Raw genomic sequence first — 16291 nt, forward strand, 5'->3', positions numbered from 1 at the left:
TCTGTTATACGTAACGACGGTCTGTTATACGTAGCTACAGTCTGTTATACGTAGCGACAGTCTGTTATACGTAGCGACGGTCTATTATACGTAACGACGGTCTGTTATACGTAGCGACAGTCTGTTATACGTAGCGACGGTCTGTTATACGTAACGACAATCTGTTATACGTAGCGACGGTCCGTTATACGTAGCGACGGTCCGTTATACGTAGCGTCGGTCTGTTATACGTAACGACGGTCCGTTATACGTAGCGTCGGTCCGTTATACGTAACAACGGTCCGTTATACTTAGCGACGGTCCGTTATACGTAGCGACGGTCCGTTATACTTAGCGACGGTCCGTTATACGTAGCGACGGTCCGTTATACGTAGCGACGGTCCGTTATACGTAGCGACGGTCTGTTACACTCAGCGACGGTCCGTTATACGTAGCGATGGTCTGTTATAGTTAGCGATGGTCTGTTACACATAGCGACGGTCCTTTATACGTAGCGACAGTCTGTTATACGTAGCGACAGTCTGTTATACGTAGCGACGGTCCATTATACGTAGCGACGGTCTGTTACACATAGCGACGGTCTGTTATACGTAGCGACAGTCTGTTATACGTAGCGACGGTCCTTTATACGTAGCGACGGTCCATTATACGTAGCGACGGTCTGTTACACATAGCGACGGTCTGTTATACGTAGCGACAGTCTGTTATACGTAGCGACGGTCCTTTATACGTAGCGACAGTCTGTTATACGTAGCGACAGTCTGTTATACGTAGCGACGGTCCTTTATACGTAGCGACAGTCTGTTATACGTAGCGACGGTCCTTTATACGTAGCGACAGTCTGTTATATGTAGCGACGGTCCTTTATACGTAGCGACGGTCTGTTACACATAGCGACGGTCCGTTATACTTAGCGACAGTCTGTTATACTTAGCGACGGTCTGTTATACTTAGCGAGGGTCTGTTATACGTAGCGTCAGTCTGTTATACGTAACGACAATCTGTTATACGTAGCAACGGTCTGTTATACGTTACGACAGTCCGTTATACGTAGTGACGGTCTATTATACGTAGCAACGGTCTATTATACGTAGCGACGGTCTGTTATATGTAGCGACGGTCTGTTATACGTAACGACAATCTGTTATACGTAGCGACGGTCCGTTATACGTAGCGACGGTCCGTTATACGTAGCGTCGGTCTGTTATACGTAACGACGGTCCTTTATACGTAGCGACGGTCCATTATACGTAGCGACGGTCTGTTACACATAGCGACGGTCTGTTATACGTAGCGACAGTCTGTTATACGTAGCGACAGTCTGTTATACGTAGCGACGGTCCTTTATACGTAGCGACAGTCTGTTATACGTAGCGACGGTCCTTTATACGTAGCGACAGTCTGTTATACGTAGCGACGGTCCTTTATACGTAGCGACAGTCTGTTATACGTAGCGACGGTCCGTTATACGTAACAACGGTCCGTTATACGTAGCGACGGTCCGTTATACGTAGCGACGGTCTGTTACACTCAGCGACGGTCCGTTATACGTAGCGATGGTCTGTTATAGTTAGCGATGGTCTGTTACACATAGCGACGGTCCTTTATACGTAGCGACGGTCCATTATACGTAGCGACGGTCTGTTACACATAGCGACGGTCTGTTATACGTAGCGACAGTCTGTTATACGTAGCGACAGTCTGTTATACGTAGCGACGGTCCTTTATACGTAGCGACAGTCTGTTATACGTAGCGACAGTCTGTTATACGTAGCGACGGTCCTTTATACGTAGCGACAGTCTGTTATACGTAGCGACGGTCCATTATACGTAGCGACAGTCTGTTACACATAGCGACGTCTGTTATACGTAGCGACAGTCTGTTATACGTAGCGACAGTCTGTTATACGTAGCGACGGTCCTTTATACGTAGCGACAGTCTGTTATACGTAGCGACAGTCTGTTATACGTAGCGACGGTCCTTTATACGTAGCGACAGTCTGTTATACGTAGCGACGGTCCTTTATACGTAGCAACAGTCTGTTATATGTAGCGACGGTCCTTTATACGTAGCGACGGTCCGTTACACATAGCGACGGTCCGTTATACTTAGCGACGGTCTGTTATACGTAACGACGGTCTGTTATACGTAGCTACAGTCTGTTATACGTAGCGACAGTCTGTTATACGTAGCGACGGTCTATTATACGTAACGACGGTCTGTTATACGTAGCGACAGTCTGTTATACGTAGCGACGGTCTGTTATACGTAACGACAATCTGTTATACGTAGCGACGGTCCGTTATACGTAGCGACGGTCCGTTATACGTAGCGTCGGTCTGTTATACGTAACGACGGTCCGTTATACGTAGCGTCGGTCCGTTATACGTAACAACGGTCCGTTATACTTAGCGACGGTCCGTTATACGTAGCGACGGTCCGTTATACTTAGCGACGGTCCGTTATACGTAGCGACGGTCCGTTATACGTAGCGACGGTCCGTTATACGTAGCGACGGTCTGTTACACTCAGCGACGGTCCGTTATACGTAGCGATGGTCTGTTATAGTTAGCGATGGTCTGTTACACATAGCGACGGTCCTTTATACGTAGCGACAGTCTGTTATACGTAGCGACAGTCTGTTATACGTAGCGACGGTCCATTATACGTAGCGACGGTCTGTTACACATAGCGACGGTCTGTTATACGTAGCGACAGTCTGTTATACGTAGCGACAGTCTGTTATACGTAGCGACGGTCCTTTATACGTAGCGACAGTCTGTTATACGTAGCGACAGTCTGTTATACGTAGCGACGGTCCTTTATACGTAGCGACAGTCTGTTATACGTAGCGACGGTCCTTTATACGTAGCGACGGTCCATTATACGTAGCGACGGTCTGTTACACATAGCGACGGTCTGTTATACGTAGCGACAGTCTGTTATACGTAGCGACAGTCTGTTATACGTAGCGACGGTCCTTTATACGTAGCGACAGTCTGTTATACGTAGCGACAGTCTGTTATACGTAGCGACGGTCCTTTATACGTAGCGACAGTCTGTTATAAGTAGCGACGGTCCTTTATACGTAGCGACAGTCTGTTATATGTAGCGACGGTCCTTTATACGTAGCGACGGTCTGTTACACATAGCGACGGTCCGTTATAGTTAGCGACAGTCTGTTATACTTAGCGACGGTCTGTTATACTTAGCGAGGGTCTGTTATACGTAGCGTCAGTCTGTTATACGTAACGACAATCTGTTATACGTAGCAACGGTCTGTTATACGTTACGACAGTACGTTATACGTAGTGACGGTCTATTATACGTAGCAACGGTCTATTATACGTAGCGACGGTCTGTTATATGTAGCGACGGTCTGTTATACGTAACGACAATCTGTTATACGTAGCGACGGTCCGTTATACGTAGCGACGGTCCGTTATACGTAGCGTCGGTCTGTTATACGTAACGACGGTCCGTTATACGTAGCGTCGGTCCGTTATACGTAACGACGGTCCGTTATACTTAGCGACGGTCCGTTATACGTAGCGACGGTCCGTTATACTTAGCGACGGTCCGTTATACGTAGCGACGGTCTGTTATACGTAGCGACGGTCCGTTATACGTAGCGACGGTCTGTTACACTCAGCGACGGTCTGTTATACGTAGCGATGGTCTGTTATAGTTAGCGACGGTCTGTTACACATAGCGACGGTCCTTTATACGTAGCGACAGTCTGTTATACGTAGCGACGGTCTGTTATACGTAACGACAATCTGTTATACGTAGCGACGGTCCGTTATACGTAGCGACGGTCCGTTATACGTAACAACGGTCCGTTATACGTAGCGACGGTCCGTTATACTTAGTGACGGTCCGTTATACGTAGCGACGGTCCTTTATACGTAGCGACGGTCCATTATACGTAGCGACGGTCTGTTACACATAGCGACGGTCTGTTATACGTAGCGACAGTCTGTTATACGTAGCGACAGTCTGTTATACGTAGCGACGGTCCTTTATACGTAGCGACAGTCTGTTATACATAGCGACGGTCCTTTATACGTAGCGACAGTCTGTTATACGTAGCGACGGTCCTTTATACGTAGCGACAGTCTGTTATACGTAGCGACGGTCCGTTATACGTAACAACGGTCCGTTATACGTAGCGACGGTCCGTTATACGTAGCGACGGTCTGTTACACTCAGCGACGGTCCGTTATACGTAGCGATGGTCTGTTATAGTTAGCGATGGTCTGTTACACATAGCGACGGTCCTTTATACGTAGCGACGGTCCATTATACGTAGCGACGGTCTGTTACACATAGCGACGGTCTGTTATACGTAGCGACAGTCTGTTATACGTAGCGACAGTCTGTTATACGTAGCGACGGTCCTTTATACGTAGCGACAGTCTGTTATACGTAGCGACAGTCTGTTATACGTAGCGACGGTCCTTTATACGTAGCGACAGTCTGTTATACGTAGCGACGGTCCATTATACGTAGCGACAGTCTGTTACACATAGCGACGTCTGTTATACGTAGCGACAGTCTGTTATACGTAGCGACAGTCTGTTATACGTAGCGACGGTCCTTTATACGTAGCGACAGTCTGTTATACGTAGCGACAGTCTGTTATACGTAGCGACGGTCCTTTATACGTAGCGACAGTCTGTTATACGTAGCGACGGTCCTTTATACGTAGCAACAGTCTGTTATATGTAGCGACGGTCCTTTATACGTAGCGACGGTCCGTTACACATAGCGACGGTCCGTTATACTTAGCGACGGTCTGTTATACGTAACGACGGTCTGTTATACGTAGCTACAGTCTGTTATACGTAGCGACAGTCTGTTATACGTAGCGACGGTCTATTATACGTAACGACGGTCTGTTATACGTAGCGACAGTCTGTTATACGTAGCGACGGTCTGTTATACGTTACGACGGTCCGTTATACGTAGCGACGGTCTATTATACGTAACGACGGTCTGTTATACGTAACGACGGTCCGTTATACGTAGCGTCGGTCCGTTATACGTAACAACGGTCCGTTATACTTAGCGACGGTCCGTTATACGTAGCGACGGTCCGTTATATTTAGCGACGGTCCGTTATACGTAGCGACGGTCCGTTATACGTAGCGACGGTCTGTTACACTCAGCGACGGTCCGTTATACGTAGCGATGGTCTGTTATAGTTAGCGATGGTCTGTTACACATAGCGACGGTCCTTTATACGTAGCGACAGTCTGTTATACGTAGCGACAGTCTGTTATACGTAGCGACGGTCCATTATACGTAGCGACGGTCTGTTACACATAGCGACGGTCTGTTATACGTAGCGACGGTCCTTTATACGTAGCGACAGTCTGTTATACGTAGCGACAGTCTGTTATACGTAGCGACGGTCCTTTATACGTAGCGACGGTCCATTATACGTAGCGACGGTCTGTTACACATAGCGACGGTCTGTTATACGTAGCGACAGTCTGTTATACGTAGCGACGGTCCTTTATACGTAGCGACAGTCGGTTATACGTAGCGACAGTCTGTTATACGTAGCGACGGTCCTTTATACGTAGCGACAGTCTGTTATACGTAGCGACGGTCCTTTATACGTAGCGACAGTCTGTTATATGTAGCGACGGTCCTTTATACGTAGCGACGGTCTGTTACACATAGCGACGGTCCGTTATACTTAGCGACAGTCTGTTATACTTAGCGACGGTCTGTTATACTTAGCGAGGGTCTGTTATACGTAGCGTCAGTCTGTTATACGTAACGACAATCTGTTATACGTAGCAACGGTCTGTTATACGTTACGACAGTCCGTTATACGTAGTGACGGTCTATTATACGTAGCAACGGTCTATTATACGTAGCGACGGTCTGTTATATGTAGCGACGGTCTGTTATACGTAACGACAATCTGTTATACGTAGCGACGGTCCGTTATACGTAGCGACGGTCCGTTATACGTAGCGTCGGTCTGTTATACGTAACGACGGTCCGTTATACGTAGCGTCGGTCCGTTATACGTAACGACGGTCCGTTATACTTAGCGACGGTCCGTTATACGTAGCGACGGTCCGTTATACTTAGCGACGGTCCGTTATACGTAGCGACGGTCCGTTATACGTAGCGACGGTCCGTTATACGTAGCGACGGTCTGTTACACTCAGCGACGGTCTGTTATACGTAGCGATGGTCTGTTATAGTTAGCGACGGTCTGTTACACATAGCGACGGTCCTTTATACGTAGCGACAGTCTGTTATACGTAGCGACGGTCTGTTATACGTAACGACAATCTGTTATACGTAGCGACGGTCCGTTATACGTAGCGACGGTCCGTTATACGTAACAACGGTCCGTTATACGTAGCGACGGTCCGTTATACTTAGTGACGGTCCGTTATACGTAGCGACGGTCCTTTATACGTAGCGACGGTCCATTATACGTAGCGACGGTCTGTTACACATAGCGACGGTCTGTTATACGTAGCGACAGTCTGTTATACGTAGCGACAGTCTGTTATACGTAGCGACGGTCCTTTATACGTAGCGACAGTCTGTTATACGTAGCGACGGTCCTTTATACGTAGCGACAGTCTGTTATACGTAGCGACGGTCCTTTATACGTAGCGACAGTCTGTTATACGTAGCGACGGTCCGTTATACGTAACAACGGTCCGTTATACGTAGCGACGGTCCGTTATACGTAGCGACGGTCTGTTACACTCAGCGACGGTCCGTTATACGTAGCGATGGTCTGTTATAGTTAGCGATGGTCTGTTACACATAGCGACGGTCCTTTATACGTAGCGACGGTCCATTATACGTAGCGACGGTCTGTTACACATAGCGACGGTCTGTTATACGTAGCGACAGTCTGTTATACGTAGCGACGGTCCTTTATACGTAGCGACAGTCTGTTATACGTAGCGACAGTCTGTTATACGTAGCGACGGTCCTTTATACGTAGCGACAGTCTGTTATACGTAGCGACGGTCTGTTATACGTAGCGACAGTCTGTTATACGTAGCGACAGTCTGTTATACGTAGCGACGGTCCTTTATACGTAGCGACAGTCTGTTATACGTAGCGACAGTCTGTTATACGTAGCGACGGTCCTTTATACGTAGCGACAGTCTGTTATACGTAGCGACGGTCCTTTATACGTAGCAACAGTCTGTTATATGTAGCGACGGTCCTTTATACGTAGCGACGGTCCGTTACACATAGCGACGGTCCGTTATACTTAGCGACGGTCTGTTATACGTAACGACGGTCTGTTATACGTAGCTACAGTCTGTTATACGTAGCGACAGTCTGTTATACGTAGCGACGGTCTATTATACGTAACGACGGTCTGTTATACGTAGCGACAGTCTGTTATACGTAGCGACGGTCCTTTATACGTAGCGACAGTCTTATACGTAGCGACAGTCCTTTATACGTAGCGACAGTCTGTTATACGTAGCGACAGTCCTTTATACGTAGCGACAGTCTGTTATACGTAGCGACGGTCCTTTATACGTAGCAACAGTCTGTTATATGTAGCGACGGTCCTTTATACGTAGCGACAGTCTGTTATACGTAGCGACGGTCCGTTATACGTAACAACGGTCCGTTATACGTAGCGACGGTCCGTTATACGTAGCGACGGTCTGTTACACTCAGCGACGGTCCGTTATACGTAGCGATGGTCTGTTATAGTTAGCGATGGTCTGTTACACATAGCGACGGTCCTTTATACGTAGCGACAGTCTGTTATACGTAGCGACAGTCTGTTATACGTAGCGACGGTCCGTTATACGTAGCGACGGTCTGTTACACATAGCGACAGTCTGTTATACGTAGCGACAGTCTGTTATACGTAGCGACGGTCCGTTATACGTAGCGACGGTCTGTTACACATAGCGACGGTCTGTTATACGTAGCGACAGTCTGTTATACGTAGCGACGGTCCATTATACGTAGCGACGGTCTGTTACACTTAGCGACGGTCTGTTATACGTAGCGACAGTCTGTTATACGTAGCGACGGTCCTTTATACGTAGCGACAGTCTGTTATACGTAGCGACGGTCTATTATACGTAGCAACGGTCTATTATACGTAGCGATGGTCTGTTATAGTTAGCGACGGTCTGTTACACAAAGCGACGGTCCTTTATACGTAGCGAAAGTCTGTTATACGTAGCGACGGTCTGTTATACATAGCGACGGTCCGTTATACGTAACAACGGTCCGTTATACGTAGCGACGGTCCGTTATACGTAGCGACGGTCCGTTATACTTAGCGACGGTCCGTTATACGTAGCGACGGTCCGTTATACGTAGCGACGGTCCGTTATACGTAGCGACGGTCTGTTACACTCAGCGACGGTCTGTTATACGTAGCGATGGTCTGTTATAGTTAGCGACGGTCTGTTACACATAGCGACGGTCCTTTATACGTAGCGACAGTCTGTTATACGTAGCGACGGTCCATTATACGTAGCGACGGTCTGTTACACATAGCGACGGTCTGTTATACGTAGCGACAGTCTGTTATACGTAGCGACGGTCCATTATACGTAGCGACGGTCTGTTACACATAGCGACGGTCTGTTATACGTAGCGACAGTCTGTTATACGTAGCGACGGTCCTTTATACGTAGCGACAGTCTGTTATACGTAGCGACGGTCTATTATACGTAGCAACGGTCTATTATACGTAGCGATGGTCTGTTATAGTTAGCGACGGTCTGTTACACATAGCGACGGTCCTTTATACGTAGCGACAGTCTGTTATACGTAGCGACGGTCTGTTATACGTAACGACAATCTGTTATACGTAGCGACGGTCCGTTATACATAGCGACGGTCCGTTATACGTAACAACGGTCCGTTATACGTAGCGACGGTCCGTTATACGTAGCGACGGTCCGTTATACTTAGCGACGGTCCGTTATACGTAGCGACGGTCCGTTATACGTAGCGACGGTCCGTTATACGTAGCGACGGTCTGTTACACTCAGCGACGGTCTGTTATACGTAGCGATGGTCTGTTATAGTTAGCGACGGTCTGTTACACATAGCGACGGTCCTTTATACGTAGCGACAGTCTGTTATACGTAGCGACGGTCTGTTATACGTAACGACAATCTGTTATACGTAGCGACGGTCCGTTATACGTAGCGACGGTCCGTTATACGTAACAACGGTCCGTTATACGTAGCGACGGTCCGTTATACTTATCGACGGTCCGTTATACGTAGCGACGGTCCTTTATACGTAGCGACGGTCCATTATACGTAGCGACGGTCTGTTACACATAGCGACGGTTTGTTATACGTAGCGACAGTCTGTTATACGTAGCGACGGTCCATTATACGTAGCGACGGTCTGTTACACATAGCGACGGTCTGTTATACGTAGCGACAGTCTGTTATACGTAGCGACGGTCCTTTATACGTAGCGACAGTCTGTTATACGTAGCGACGGTCTATTATACGTAGCAACGTTCTATTATACGTAGCGATGGTCTGTTATAGTTAGCGACGGTCTGTTACACATAGCGACGGTCCTTTATACGTAGCGACAGTCTGTTATACGTAGCGACGGTCCGTTATACGTAACGACAATCTGTTATACGTAGCGACGGTCCGTTATACATAGCGACGGTCCGTTATACGTAACAACGGTCCGTTATACGTAGCGACGGTCCGTTATACGTAGCGACGGTCCGTTATACTTAGCGACGGTCCGTTATACGTAGCGACGGTCCGTTATACGTAGCGACGGTCCGTTATACTTAGCGACGGTCCGTTATACGTAGCGACTGTCCGTTATACGTAGCGACGGTCCGTTATACGTAGCGACGGTCTGTTACACTCAGCGACGGTCTGTTATACGTAGCGATGGTCTGTTATAGTTAGCGACGGTCTGTTACACATAGCGACGGTCCTTTATACGTAGCGACAGTCTGTTATACGTAGCGACGGTCTGTTATACGTAACGACAATCTGTTATACGTAGCCACGGTCCGTTATACTTAGCGACGGTCCGTTATACGTAGCGACGGTCCTTTATACGTAGCGACGGTCCATTATACGTAGCGACGGTCTGTTACACATAGCGACGGTCTGTTATACGTAGCGACAGTCTGTTATACGTAGCGACAGTCTGTTATACGTAGCGACGGTCCTTTATACGTAGCGACAGTCTGTTATACGTAGCGACGGTCCTTTATACGTAGCGACAGTCTGTTATACGTAGCGACGGTCCTTTATACGTAGCGACAGTCTGTTATACGTAGCGACGGTCCGTTATACGTAACAACGGTCCGTTATACGTAGCGACGGTCCGTTATACGTAGCGACGGTCTGTTACACTCAGCGACGGTCCGTTATACGTAGCGATGGTCTGTTATAGTTAGCGATGGTCTGTTACACATAGCGACGGTCCTTTATACGTAGCGACGGTCCATTATACGTAGCGACGGTCTGTTACACATAGCGACGGTCTGTTATACGTAGCGACAGTCTGTTATACGTAGCGACAGTCTGTTATACGTAGCGACGGTCCTTTATACGTAGCGACGGTCTGTTACACTCAGCGACGGTCTGTTATACGTAGCGATGGTCTGTTATAGTTAGCGACGGTCTGTTACACATAGCGACGGTCCTTTATACGTAGCGACAGTCTGTTATACGTAGCGACGGTCTGTTATACGTAACGACAATCTGTTATACTTATCGACGGTCCGTTATACGTAGCGACGGTCCTTTATACGTAGCGACGGTCCATTATACGTAGCGACGGTCTGTTATAGTTAGCGACGGTCTGTTACACATAGCGACGGTCCTTTATACGTAGCGACAGTCTGTTATACGTAGCGACGGTCTGTTATACGTAACGACAATCTGTTATACGTAGCGACGGTCCGTTATACGTAGCGACGGTCCGTTATACGTAACAACGGTCCGTTATACGTAGCGACGGTCCGTTATACTTATCGACGGTCCGTTATACGTAGCGACGGTCCTTTATACGTAGCGACGGTCCATTATACGTAGCGACGGTCTGTTACACATAGCGACGGTCCGTTATACGTAGCGACAGTCTGTTATACGTAGCGACGGTCCATTATACGTAGCGACGGTCTGTTACACATAGCGACGGTCCGTTATACGTAGCGACAGTCTGTTATACGTAGCGACGGTCCTTTATACGTAGCGACAGTCTGTTATACGTAGCGACGGTCTATTATACGTAGCAACGGTCTATTATACGTAGCGATGGTCTGTTATAGTTAGCGACGGTCTGTTACACATAGCGACGGTCCTTTATACGTAGCGACAGTCTGTTATACGTAGCGACGGTCTGTTATACGTAACGACAATCTGTTATACGTAGCGACGGTCCGTTATACGTAGCGACGGTCCGTTATACGTAACAACGGTCCGTTATACTTAGCGACGGTCCGTTATACTTAGTGACGGTCCGTTATACGTAGCGACGGTCCTTAATACGTAGCGACGGTCCATTATACGTAGCGACTGTCTGTTACACATAGCGACGGTCTGTTATACGTAGCGACAGTCTGTTATACGTAGCGACAGTCTGTTATACGTAGCGACGGTCCTTTATACGTAGCGACAGTCTGTTATACGTAGCGACGGTCCTTTATACGTAGCGACAGTCTGTTATACGTAGCGACGGTCCTTTATACGTAGCGACAGTCTGTTATACGTAGCGACAGTCTGTTATACGTAGCGACGGTCCTTTATACGTAGCGACAGTCTGTTATACGTAGCGACGGTCCTTTATACGTAGCGACAGTCTGTTATACGTAGCGACGGTCCTTTATACGTAGCGACAGTCTGTTATACGTAGCGACGGTCCGTTATACGTAACAACGGTCCGTTATGCGTAGCGACGGTCCGTTATACGTAGCGACGGTCTGTTACACTCAGCGACGGTCCGTTATACGTAGCGATGGTCTGTTATAGTTAGCGATGGTCTGTTACACATAGCGACGGTCCTTTATACGTAGCGACGGTCCATTATACGTAGCGACGGTCTGTTACACATAGCGACGGTCTGTTATACGTAGCGACAGTCTGTTATACGTAGCGACAGTCTGTTATACGTAGCGACGGTCCTTTATACGTAGCGACAGTCTGTTATACGTAGCGACAGTCTGTTATACGTAGCGACGGTCCTTTATACGTAGCGACAGTCTGTTATACGTAGCGACGGTCCATTATACGTAGCGACGGTCTGTTACACTTAGCGACGGTCTGTTATACGTAGCGACAGTCTGTTATACGTAGCGACGGTCCTTTATACGTAGCGACAGTCTGTTATACGTAGCGACGGTCTATTATACGTAGCAACGGTCTATTATACGTAGCGATGGTCTGTTATAGTTAGCGACGGTCTGTTACACAAAGCGACGGTCCTTTATACGTAGCGAAAGTCTGTTATACGTAGCGACGGTCTGTTATACATAGCGACGGTCCGTTATACGTAACAACGGTCCGTTATACGTAGCGACGGTCCGTTATACGTAGCGACGGTCCGTTATACTTAGCGACGGTCCGTTATACGTAGCGACGGTCCGTTATACGTAGCGACGGTCCGTTATACGTAGCGACGGTCTGTTACACTCAGCGACGGTCTGTTATACGTAGCGATGGTCTGTTATAGTTAGCGACGGTCTGTTACACATAGCGACGGTCCTTTATACGTAGCGACAGTCTGTTATACGTAGCGACGGTCCATTATACGTAGCGACGGTCTGTTACACATAGCGACGGTCTGTTATACGTAGCGACAGTCTGTTATACGTAGCGACGGTCCATTATACGTAGCGACGGTCTGTTACACATAGCGACGGTCTGTTATACGTAGCGACAGTCTGTTATACGTAGCGACGGTCCTTTATACGTAGCGACAGTCTGTTATACGTAGCGACGGTCTATTATACGTAGCAACGGTCTATTATACGTAGCGATGGTCTGTTATAGTTAGCGACGGTCTGTTACACATAGCGACGGTCCTTTATACGTAGCGACAGTCTGTTATACGTAGCGACGGTCTGTTATACGTAACGACAATCTGTTATACGTAGCGACGGTCCGTTATACATAGCGACGGTCCGTTATACGTAACAACGGTCCGTTATACGTAGCGACGGTCCGTTATACGTAGCGACGGTCCGTTATACTTAGCGACGGTCCGTTATACGTAGCGACGGTCCGTTATACGTAGCGACGGTCCGTTATACGTAGCGACGGTCTGTTACACTCAGCGACGGTCTGTTATACGTAGCGATGGTCTGTTATAGTTAGCGACGGTCTGTTACACATAGCGACGGTCCTTTATACGTAGCGACAGTCTGTTATACGTAGCGACGGTCTGTTATACGTAACGACAATCTGTTATACGTAGCGACGGTCCGTTATACGTAGCGACGGTCCGTTATACGTAACAACGGTCCGTTATACGTAGCGACGGTCCGTTATACTTATCGACGGTCCGTTATACGTAGCGACGGTCCTTTATACGTAGCGACGGTCCATTATACGTAGCGACGGTCTGTTACACATAGCGACGGTCTGTTATACGTAGCGACAGTCTGTTATACGTAGCGACGGTCCATTATACGTAGCGACGGTCTGTTACACATAGCGACGGTCTGTTATACGTAGCGACAGTCTGTTATACGTAGCGACGGTCCTTTATACGTAGCGACAGTCTGTTATACGTAGCGACGGTCTATTATACGTAGCAACGTTCTATTATACGTAGCGATGGTCTGTTATAGTTAGCGACGGTCTGTTACACATAGCGACGGTCCTTTATACGTAGCGACAGTCTGTTATACGTAGCGACGGTCTGTTATACGTAACGACAATCTGTTATACGTAGCGACGGTCCGTTATACATAGCGACGGTCCGTTATACGTAACAACGGTCCGTTATACGTAGCGACGGTCCGTTATACGTAGCGACGGTCCGTTATACGTAGCGACGGTCCGTTATACTTAGCGACGGTCCGTTATACGTAGCGACGGTCCGTTATACGTAGCGACGGTCCGTTATACTTAGCGACGGTCCGTTATACGTAGCGACTGTCCGTTATACGTAGCGACGGTCCGTTATACGTAGCGACGGTCTGTTACACTCAGCGACGGTCTGTTATACGTAGCGATGGTCTGTTATAGTTAGCGACGGTCTGTTACACATAGCGACGGTCCTTTATACGTAGCGACAGTCTGTTATACGTAGCGACGGTCTGTTATACGTAACGACAATCTGTTATACGTAGCCACGGTCCGTTATACTTAGCGACGGTCCGTTATACGTAGCGACGGTCCTTTATACGTAGCGACGGTCCATTATACGTAGCGACGGTCTGTTACACATAGCGACGGTCTGTTATACGTAGCGACAGTCTGTTATACGTAGCGACAGTCTGTTATACGTAGCGACGGTCCTTTATACGTAGCGACAGTCTGTTATACGTAGCGACGGTCCTTTATACGTAGCGACAGTCTGTTATACGTAGCGACGGTCCTTTATACGTAGCGACAGTCTGTTATACGTAGCGACGGTCCGTTATACGTAACAACGGTCCGTTATACGTAGCGACGGTCCGTTATACGTAGCGACGGTCTGTTACACTCAGCGACGGTCCGTTATACGTAGCGATGGTCTGTTATAGTTAGCGATGGTCTGTTACACATAGCGACGGTCCTTTATACGTAGCGACGGTCCATTATACGTAGCGACGGTCTGTTACACATAGCGACGGTCTGTTATACGTAGCGACAGTCTGTTATACGTAGCGACAGTCTGTTATACGTAGCGACGGTCCTTTATACGTAGCGACGGTCTGTTACACTCAGCGACGGTCTGTTATACGTAGCGATGGTCTGTTATAGTTAGCGACGGTCTGTTACACATAGCGACGGTCCTTTATACGTAGCGACAGTCTGTTATACGTAGCGACGGTCTGTTATACGTAACGACAATCTGTTATACTTATCGACGGTCCGTTATACGTAGCGACGGTCCTTTATACGTAGCGACGGTCCATTATACGTAGCGACGGTCTGTTATAGTTAGCGACGGTCTGTTACACATAGCGACGGTCCTTTATACGTAGCGACAGTCTGTTATACGTAGCGACGGTCTGTTATACGTAACGACAATCTGTTATACGTAGCGACGGTCCGTTATACGTAGCGACGGTCCGTTATACGTAACAACGGTCCGTTATACGTAGCGACGGTCCGTTATACTTATCGACGGTCCGTTATACGTAGCGACGGTCCTTTATACGTAGCGACGGTCCATTATACGTAGCGACGGTCTGTTACACATAGCGACGGTCCGTTATACGTAGCGACAGTCTGTTATACGTAGCGACGGTCCATTATACGTAGCGACGGTCTGTTACACATAGCGACGGTCCGTTATACGTAGCGACAGTCTGTTATACGTAGCGACGGTCCTTTATACGTAGCGACAGTCTGTTATACGTAGCGACGGTCTATTATACGTAGCAACGGTCTATTATACGTAGCGATGGTCTGTTATAGTTAGCGACGGTCTGTTACACATAGCGACGGTCCTTTATACGTAGCGACAGTCTGTTATACGTAGCGACGGTCTGTTATACGTAACGACAATCTGTTATACGTAGCGACGGTCCGTTATACGTAGCGACGGTCCGTTATACGTAACAACGGTCCGTTATACTTAGCGACGGTCCGTTATACTTAGTGACGGTCCGTTATACGTAGCGACGGTCCTTAATACGTAGCGACGGTCCATTATACGTAGCGACTGTCTGTTACACATAGCGACGGTCTGTTATACGTAGCGACAGTCTGTTATACGTAGCGACAGTCTGTTATACGTAGCGACGGTCCTTTATACGTAGCGACAGTCTGTTATACGTAGCGACGGTCCTTTATACGTAGCGACAGTCTGTTATACGTAGCGACGGTCCTTTATACGTAGCGACAGTCTGTTATACGTAGCGACGGTCCGTTATACGTAACAACGGTCCGTTATGCGTAGCGACGGTCCGTTATACGTAGCGACGGTCTGTTACACTCAGCGACGGTCCGTTATACGTAGCGATGGTCTGTTATAGTTAGCGATGGTCTGTTACACATAGCGACGGTCCTTTATACGTAGCGACGGTCCATTATACGTAGCGACGGTCTGTTACACATAGCGACGGTCTGTTATACGTAGCGACAGTCTGTTATACGTAGC

General features: G+C 48.1%; 1 protein-coding gene across 2 annotated transcripts in view; it reads right to left on the reverse strand.

Annotated features, from left to right (window-relative positions):
• Positions 1-16291, reverse strand: part of atg16l2 (ATG16 autophagy related 16-like 2 (S. cerevisiae)) — a 106998-nt gene that overhangs the window by 24685 nt on the left and 66022 nt on the right. The gene's annotated exons all lie outside the window — the stretch shown is intronic.

The sequence above is a fragment of the Sebastes fasciatus genome, chromosome 7 (assembly GCF_043250625.1).
Source record: "Sebastes fasciatus isolate fSebFas1 chromosome 7, fSebFas1.pri, whole genome shotgun sequence".
In the NCBI taxonomy this organism is placed as follows: Eukaryota; Metazoa; Chordata; class Actinopteri; order Perciformes; family Sebastidae; genus Sebastes; species Sebastes fasciatus.